We start from the raw sequence: 10,168 nt of genomic DNA, 5'->3' as shown, positions 1-10,168 counted from the left end.
CATGATATGAGATCCATAAAGTGTAAAACAAGGTTGTTGAGCTTTATTTCATGATGGAAATGAGACTCTAACCCTATGACTTAGACTCTAAAAACCATAAAATCGAATTAACCACCATCTAACATTATGACTTAGAAACAAATGTAAAATGTAAACCTTAACACAAGCTTGACACATGGAAATAATGTGTGATGTGGGACCAGTGATGGGCAAGAATGGAGTGTTGACCCTATTTGACCATACCAACAAGACTCTTTTCTAAATCTTAGAAACTAAAGCAACCATGGAAAGACTAGACCAAGACTAACACCAATCCTTTTGAATAGAACTGATGCTCCGAATATAGAAATCATTTCTGAAGTGATAACACACCCCTTGGACTAGATGGGAAGTGTGTTGGTAATGAATTCATGTCGGTTACATATGTGTTGCTTATACTTTTGGTCTATGTGCTTGTTTCATATTCATGGTATTAGTCACGGTTTTAGTTGTGTCACCATGTGAAAGTTGATGGTTCTGTTGTTGGATTTGTTTGTCATGAGTGTATGTTGGTCATGCATTAGTTATGCATGTTTGTGCTTATATGTTGATTATGAATATGTTGACATGGTGATAGTTTTCATGCATGAGGTCATAGTATGTGGTCAGTATGGTCATGCATTGATAATGGCTGAGATGATTTTTATGTATTGTTAAGATTTTGTGTATACATGTATTGCACTAATATTTTTGATCTTGTAAATGAGACAACCTCGCAAATCTATACTGCAGTATGTTGATTATGTTTATATTTTGGTTTAGCTAACATGGTATGCCTTGTAGGAAAGAGATAAAAGATGACTAGAAAGATGGTGGACTATAGTTCATGATACTCCCCCTATGGATCAGAAGCATAACATGGTGTTGGGAAATCTTCTAACTTAGTAGAAACATTGAGAAGTTTGAAGTTAAAAATAAGAATTTGTAAAGAGAAAAATGACAGAATTGTGTAGGAACAGGAGAAACAAACAGAAGTCAATGTAGTAATCCTTCATATTTTGTTAGAATTAAAGAGATGAGAGCCACTTTGGATCAACCATGGATAGGAGGATAGGACTAATGGGGCATATGGAAGTACATCTCAAGGTGGGAATAGGTCAAATAGAGATGACATAGTTAGACATGGCAGGCTCTTAGATACTCCGGATAAAAGAGGTGATGGACATGGGTATTATTCTAGCTTTGGTTTTGATAGGAACTATGATTGTCATCGTTATCATCCTTATAGGAGTAGTGACAGGGGATACTTTCCACATGAGTTCAAGCAATCTTAGCCACCTACCTTTGATGGATATTTGAAGAATCTGGAGCACTCATTGGCTTGGTTACTTGGGATGAAGAAATTATTTGAACTGGATGAGTACACCTAGATATGAAGGCTAGAATAACTATATTCAACCTCAAAGGGAAAGCATACATCTGGTGGGAAGATGTGAAATAGGTTAGAGACATCAGGACAAAAGAGTTGAGTTGGCATGAATTCAAAATACCTTTCAGGAAGAAATACTTGTCGTAAAGGTACCATGACAGTAAGGCCAAAGAATTTGACAAGCTAAATATGGGATCAATGATAGATGAGGCATATACAACTAAGTTTCTGGATCTATTGAGGTATGTACCGTATCTTAAGGATGAGAAGGCTAAAGTTCAGAGATTTGTTAGTGGATTTCCATTATATTTTAGAGATCGGATTGAGTATGATGAGCCTCAATCACTTGAGGACGTTATTGGGAAATTTAAACACTATTACGAGAAGTCAAAGCATAAGAATGAATCTCAACAAGGATAGAAAGGGATAAAGGTAAATGGAAACCAAAAATAACAAGGCCTCAGAATGCAAAAGAGAAAGAGAATGTTGCACCATACAAGAATTTCAACATAGCTAGATAGGGACATGGGTCACAACAGTAGAATAGAGGTGATGGTACCAGATGGTTGGAGTGTTGGACATGTGGTAAGGAACATATTAAGAGGGATTGTCCAATGAATCGAGGTGGTAGGCCTCATATCTACAATGCATAGGAAGTATAGATAGTTGGAGATGTTGGGCAAATAATTCCACAGATTAATGTAGCACTGGATAATAAGGAGGAAATCGACCAGGCAACTGTTATCGAGATGGACGATAAGACTTGTGATCACTCTTTTTTCATTTTTATTGACCCTAAATCTAATTATAGTTATTTTAGTCTTGTCCTAGTGGATAAGTGTGGTTTAAATAAAGAAGTGCATGCAGAATATTGGTTAGTGCAGTTGGCTATAGGTAGAAAGAAAAGAGTGTATCATTGGGTAAGAGATTATGCATTCAAATTGAATGGTATGCCTACCTCAACACATTTGAATGTATTTGTGTTGGGATCATATAGTATTATTTTGGGTCTAGACTGGTTGTACCTTCATAGGACTATAGTGGATTATTATGAAAAGGCCATTGAGTTCTTGGATGACAATGGAGAACATAGAATATTGCAGTGTAATAAGAAGGCAACATCAGCTAGAATGGTGATAGATATGCAGGAAAAGTGCAGTCACAGGAAAGGGTCTATGTTATTTGTAGTGCATATTTCTAGGGATAAAGGTAAGGATGTTGAGGATGTGGAGGTATTGAGAGGGTACTCGATTTTTTAATAGTTTTAGGATGTGTTTCCAGCAGACATTTCAGATTTTTCGCCTCACAGCGAAGTGGAATTTTTTCCTGATTTGGTACCAAGTGCATAAAAAACATCAAAAGCACCATATAGGATGAGCACACTAGAGCTAGTAGAGTTGAAGTTACAGTTGAAGGAAATCCTTGACAAGGGATACATTAGGCCAAGTGTGTCACCTTGGGTGCATCAATATTGTTCGTGAAGAAGAAGGATGGCACTCTTAGGTTATGCATTGATTACAGGAAGTTGAACAAAATGACAATCATGAACAGGTGTTTGTTGCTAAGGATTGACGAGTTATTCGATCAGTTGAAGGGAGTAGCAATGTTCTTGAATATCGATCTAAGATTAGGATATCATCAGGTATGCAACAATGAAGAGGACATATACAACACAACTTTCTTGACTAGGTATGGGCATTATGAGTTTGTTGCAGTTCCATTTGGTTTGACTAATGCTCTAACTACCTTTATGTGCTTGATGAATAGCCTGTTGCGTCCTTATCTAGACAAGTTGGCTATTGTATTCATTGATGACATCTTGACATGCTCTAAGAATGAGGAAGAACATGTCGAGCATTTAGCAATAGTGTTGAAATTTCTAAGAGAAAATTAATTGTATGCTAAGATTAGAAAATGCAGTTTCTTTTAGACAGAGGTACATTACTTGGGGCATGTGGTTTCGAGGGAAGGCATAGTAGTGGATCCAAAGAAGATAAGATCTATAATGGAATGGGAAGCTCCTAGAAATGTGGATGAGGTAAGATCATTCATGAGGTTAGTAGGTTACTATAGGAGGCTTATTAGAAACTTCTATCACATTTCATATCCTATTATATCATTGCAAACAAAAGGTAAGAAATTTGGATCAACAGAGGAATGTGCAGCTAGTTTTGAACAGTTGAAGCAATTGCTGACAAATGCTCTAGTTTTAAAGATTGCAGATCCAGATAAAGAGTTTATATATATTATTCTAAGAGAGGGACTAGAGGATTTCATATTCAGGAAGGATAGATAGTATGCTATGAAACACATAAAATGAGTGATCACAAGTAGAATTACCCAACACATGATCTTGAGTTGGCTATAATCATCCATGCATTGAAGATGTGGAGGCACTATCTTGTTGGTAGGAGGTTTATATTAATGAGTGATCCCAGTGATCATAGATGTTTTTCCATGACCAGTGAGTTCCAATTTGAGATCAACTACTTCAAGGGTAAAGAGAACATGGTTGCAGGTGGTCTTAGCAAGAATATATAGGTGAATCATATAGCAACTATGATTTCTTATGGGACAGACTTACAGGATTGGATCCTATAGGTAGGTCAACACGATGATAGGTACATGGAGCTTATGCATAGGTTATAACAGGGTATAGGTGGTTAGGATGTGGACTATCATCTTACAACATATGGCTTGATCATATTTAGGGAAATGATATGTGTGTGAGGAAGTAGTGAGATCAAGAAGACTATCTTGAGATATTTTCATGCGAAACTATATTCAGGTCACCTAGGATATCAAAATACATTGACAAAAATGAATAAGTTTTAATATTGGTTGAATCTTAAGAAGGATGTGGAAAATTTTGTGGCTATATTCTTGGACTGTCAGCAAGTAAAGGTAGAGTTCAAGCATCTATGTGGACTACTACAATCGATTGTAATTCTAGAGTGAAAATGGGAGGTAATTTCCATGGATTTCATCATAGTTTTGCCGAGGACATCCAGACAACATGATTCCATCATGGTTGTGGTGGAAAAGTTGACGAAGGTAGCACACTTCATTCCAATGAAGTCTACTTATTTAGCCAATGATGTAGAACAGGTCTTCATTAGATATGTAGTGAGATTACATGGTGTTCCAAGGAATATTGTGTCAGATAGGGATGCTAAGTTCTGTTCCAAGTTTTGGAAGGAGTTGTTTGTAGGTTTGGAGATAGAGTTGGCCTTCAACACAAATTATGATCTGCAGACAGGTTGACAGATAGACTGGTTCAAGAGGATATTGGAGGATATGTTGAGAATGTATGTGATGCTTTAGCAGAGGATATGATCAGAGTACCTCTGTTGGTTGAGTTTTCTTATAAAAATGGGTATTAGGAATCTTCGAGGATGAGTCTGTTTGATGAATTGTATGGGAAGAGTTGTAATACTCCCATCAGTTGGAGTGATCCAGTTAACAGGGTGTTGATTGGACCAGATAGGTTGGCAAAGATGGAATAGGAAATGTAGGAAATCAAGAAGAATATGAAAGCAACATAGGATAGACAAAAAAATTATGTAGATAGGAACATGTTATTTTAGGATTTTTAGGTTGCGGAACAGGTGTATTTGTGCATCAATCCGAAGAAGAGCTCCTTGAGGATTGGATCGTGTACCAAGTTGGCCCTTCAGTTTTGTGGACCTTTCAAGATCCTTGAAAGGATTGGACCAATAACCTATCGACCTATAATTCCTCCAATAGTGAAATTCCATGATGTTTTCCCTATTTCATTGCTTATGAAGTATGTTAAAGATGTTAATCATGTGATTGACTAGTATGCATTGCAGGTGGAACTAGATGGATAATTCGAGTCGGAACCTTAGTGTATATTTCATAGAAAGATGCTTATGCTCCGAAACCGAGAAATTAAGTAGGTTAAAGTTCAGTGGAAGCACATTGGGCTCGATGAAGATACATGGGAGATGTCAGTTCAGATGTGAGCTATGTATCCTTCTCTATTCATTGGTTGAGCGAATGTTTTTAGCATATGTTTTGGTGTGGCTTTTTGGTATATGTACATATTTGTATGGATGTAAATACCACCATGATCTATGTTATAAAGCTCCAATAAGCAATATGGGTGTCATGTTGTTATGGTTATTATGTTGTTATGTGTCATGTTAGTTTTTTTCTTAGCAGGATCATCATTGTAAATACTGCATCGAGCTAAGTTATAAAGCTCCACAGGCAATATGCATTTATTTAAACAATATTGTTGGGTGTAGGTGTAATTGAAAATCAAGGATGGTGTTCCCCCAAGGGGAAGGGTTTCGTAACAACCCTGGTGAAAATTCTATGTAAATAAAAGTTAATAAAGGCAAAATAATAAGCACAGTTATGGGACACTTATTCCAAGATGAATGTTGGGAAAAACATCCTAGTGTGGGTGTTCATTTCATTTAGTATGGCTAAGGAAATGGAAAAGGCTTTGGAAAGGCATGAGGCATTATTTTCCTAGAGAAATTCAACATTGGATCAATAAAAGTAAAGAAGGAAAGAGGAAGAAAATATCAAGCAAGGAAGAGCAAGATCTAGTGGCTATAGCGGGATTATTTGTAGGTACCGATTTGCATGTGTGATTTCCTTGCTAGTTTTTGGATGCATGGTTAGACATGTGTGTTATTGGTTCTATTCATATCATTAGCATGGGCTTTTATAGGTGTGACAATGTTCTTCAGCCTTTCCTTTCCATTTCTGAACAGCCATGGTGTGATGGGTTCTCATGTTTTTCGTTGAGATGGATTACCATATGCATTCAAAATTGAGTGAGGTGGTCTCTGAAAGAAAGAGCGCATGGCCTAGTGATCCCTGAATCAAACTATGGATTGTGGTAAAGCCTTGGCCTAGTAACCCTTGAACTAGATTATGGGTTGCGGTAAAACCAGATTTTGTGTTACCTCGGTGGGCCTAGGAATCCTTGACTGATGAATGGCAAGATATACGATAAATCCTAGGGGTGGATGCCCTTAATCAGGCCTAGGAATCCATAACTACTGAATGGAAGGATATACAGTAAATCCTGGAGGGTGGAGCCTTAATTAGGGCCTATTGATCTAGTGGGGATTGTGATAAATCCTAGAGACTAGGAGAGAGGAAAATTCCTCACGGTGTAGGTGGAGAAATCCAGTGGCATCCATGTTTGTTTATGTCCTAGTGATCTAGTGGGGATTACAATAAATCTAGTTCTATTGATGAGGGTGAGGTGTTTTAGCCTCGAGAAGCCCTGGTTGATTTCTGGTTATGAGTCCCACATTCATGCTTGGAATATGGAACAAGGGCGATTGGACGAAAGAAATATTTGGTTCAACCAATCTATGGTCAAGTGGTTCATGGAAGTCCCATACCTAGTTGGCTTATGCATTCATTAATAAGATCTCTTTTCCTTGGTATTTCACGTGTAAATGTATTAGTTTATATGTGGATTTTATGCCTGTTGTATCCTTATTATTTCTATTGTTTATATGTTGGTTATGAGTATGCTTTATGATAGTGATGATGTATGGATCTCATCATCTGTTGACTTGTAAATGAATGAACATTGGATATATGACCTAATATATGATAATGTAGCTAATGTGATAAGGAATCAATGCTTCTTAGTGATTCTCAGATAAGTATGAGACCCTTATGCTCGTATCAGTTGTTATGACTTTTAGAATGCATATTTTAGACATGTTTGGAAAAATTCCTGTCATGGCAAGTAGGGGTCTGGTTAAGTATTTTTTCAAGTATTTGCATTAGTATCATTGTTTTGATGTCACTTTTCATTTTTGGAGTTTCATGAAGTTGTGGCCAGTGGCCTGAGACCTAGCCCTGAAAAAGTGGCATGAAATATAGGGTCACTGGCTCAAAACTAGTTAAAACGGTCCCTAGCTATCGGAATGCCCTTGCTGTGGGACCAATTGGAGGGTCCCAAACACATACATGCCCATTTCATGAGAGCATCTGAGGCTCTAGGCGAGTAAAATGTTAATTTACCTCAGGGGTTGGTCACCTGGAAGGGTTGGTTGGCTCTTGAAGGTTCTCTAACATGTGTAGAAAGTTAGATTGGTTGTGTTTTGTCAGTTCTACTTCCTTAACTATACATAGGGAGTTGAATCAAGTCATAGTAGCCTCTCATCACATGTTTACCCCAGCTGATAGGTTAACTTGGGTAAATGTGGGAGGGTGTTACACAATATAAATTAGTTTATCATTACAACCTCAATTCATCTCTAGAGTCATATCTCAAAACCATATCCAACTATACCGTGAAGGTACCTCAACACATTATTTTCTGCAACCCAATGTATCTACCTCAGCTCATCTGTATATTGGCTCACAGTGTTCACTACAAAGCAAATATCTAGGCTAGTGTTAACTGGGTATATCAAGGATCCAATCAACTTTTTGTACATTATAGGATCTTCCAAATACAAATCTAGAGAAAGATCACTAATCTTCTTTAGATTGGTCACCATAGGTGTAGTTATGGACTTGTAGTCCATTTTACCAAATCTCCAAAAATATGAATAATACTTCATTTATCAAAGGAACATATCATTAGATCTCTCTACCACACCTCCAATCCCAAGAAAAAATGCATAAGACCAAGATCCTTCTTCTCAAACTCCAATGCCAACTCTCTTTCACACTGAACTAGATCCATTTATGGTGATCCAAGCTTCTCCCCTTTTCATGTAAGCAAGTCCATGTACCATTGTTTCTCCCTCTATCACTGGATTATAAATTTGTATTTGATAGGACCCTTTATAGAACTAATATAGCTCCTAGATACCTCTTATCTATGAGCATATGACAAATTCATGACATCCTCTTGGAAGGTTGCTCCTTCTATTCTACTTAATTGTCTACTCCCTTAGGACTGGAAGCTCTTCTAGTCATCTTGAATGGTTCTGGATCTTAACAATTTGTAAAATTTATTTATTTTACCATATGGTGACTAGAGGAAAAATATCCTCATATTCCACTCCCTCTTTTGGTAGAACCCTCTTGCTACAACCTTACCTTTTACTTGATGCTTCCATTTACTACATGAATCATAGCATTGGTAGTCTCCACAATGTACCTGTTCTTCCTTTCTACAAACCTCATTCAGGAGGCCATGGAAGAAAATATCATAACCAAGGAAAAATACAAGAACGAGAGGTTGACCAAAAAATAAAATTCATAATAATAATCAAGGGAAAAAAATATGAAGTACTTATCTCTTGATTAAGAAGGAAATTGGTGCAGATTTTCAACTCCCTTTTTGATAAATATGTGGCTTCTTCTGAGGTGGACGCTCATTACCATCATCATCAAGATTGATTTTTTATGAATGTTTCTTTATCATCCTTTTGTTTTAAGGACATTAGGAGGGATAATGTCCAAAATCATGGAAAATGAAGCACTTGATATTTTGTGTATACTTCTTCTTCTTCTCTTTGGGCACCAATGCTTGGTCTTGTTGTCATAATAATTTATAGAGTCATTCTTAAACACTCATGCTAACTCTATGCTCGAGCCCTTCCACAAATGTAACTATGGTACACAAAATACATCACGCATATGTACATAATCTCTAGACTCCAACTAAACTGAAGTTATCTTGACTCCTTTCGCAACATACTTGGCATTATCTCCAAGTTCCAATTTCCATGTTGAATCCATCTTAGTAAGATAGGTGAGATAATATTGAAATTTTTTTATGTGTCACTATCCACCAACCAAATTTCACTATTTGTAATGGAGTTTGAAATCGTGGAAACAAAGGAATTCTCCTCAACTCCCTTTGGCTCTAGAATAACTTCCTTCTGAATATTAGTAATATTATTCAAATTATCTTCCATTTGAGACTTGATACCATAAGAGATCTAAAATGTAGTTAGGCTATTGAACAATTGTCTCTTAGATTGACTTCAATGGTTACTCTTTCAACAATGCTCTAATACCATATTGAATTTTCTACAAGATGTACAATAGAAAGTTATTTTCTACCAGATAATTACTTCCTTATGATTTCCAACTAGTATTTATTCCACCATTGCCAATGATAAATTACACTTCATAGAATATGAATAGTAAATGCAAATGGAAATATAAGTATCATAGAAACAAAACCATGCATAATAGAGAAAACAAATTTTACCATAGGAAACCCAACATTGGAAGAAAGCCTAACAAATTTTCTTATGAGAAATTAATCTTCAAGAATGTTTACAAAATAAGCAGTTTTGTCTAGAAATTTGTGCCCATAATCCAAGTCAAATACCAATCCAATCATAGTAAAATCTTTAGCAAGTCAACACTAGCCAAATAGCCAACTTGTGGTCAGATTCATCCCTCAAATCAAAGTTTAGGCCTATAGTCAACCCTACATCCATGTCTTGTGGTTAACCCTACAACCTATAGTCAATGGTTGTTTAGTCAAATATATGGTCAAACTACTCATTCAATGCCACTCAACTCATTCAAATAAAGATATAGCTCGGTCAACTACTCCTCCACATGTGCAAGAAAGAGAGAGAGAAAAGGATGATTTCAATTTTTTTTTTCTTTCTCATACTCGCTTTCTTCGATAGTATAGAAATGAGGCATCACAATACCTACTTATAAAAGTTGAATGGGGTGAAATTCCCCAAGGGACATATTCCTACACGAGTTGGGCTAACTTGTCTTCCTGGGGCCGAATTGATGCTCCATTTTTTTTTTAATCTTTCATAATTTATCTAG

The sequence above is a fragment of the Pinus tabuliformis genome, chromosome 5_2, assembly GCF_031772625.1.
Source record: "Pinus tabuliformis cultivar Carrire ecotype Pingquan chromosome 5_2, CPIR1, whole genome shotgun sequence".
Taxonomy (NCBI): Eukaryota; Viridiplantae; Streptophyta; class Pinopsida; order Pinales; family Pinaceae; genus Pinus; species Pinus tabuliformis.
Note: the sequence above shows the minus strand (reverse complement) of the source record.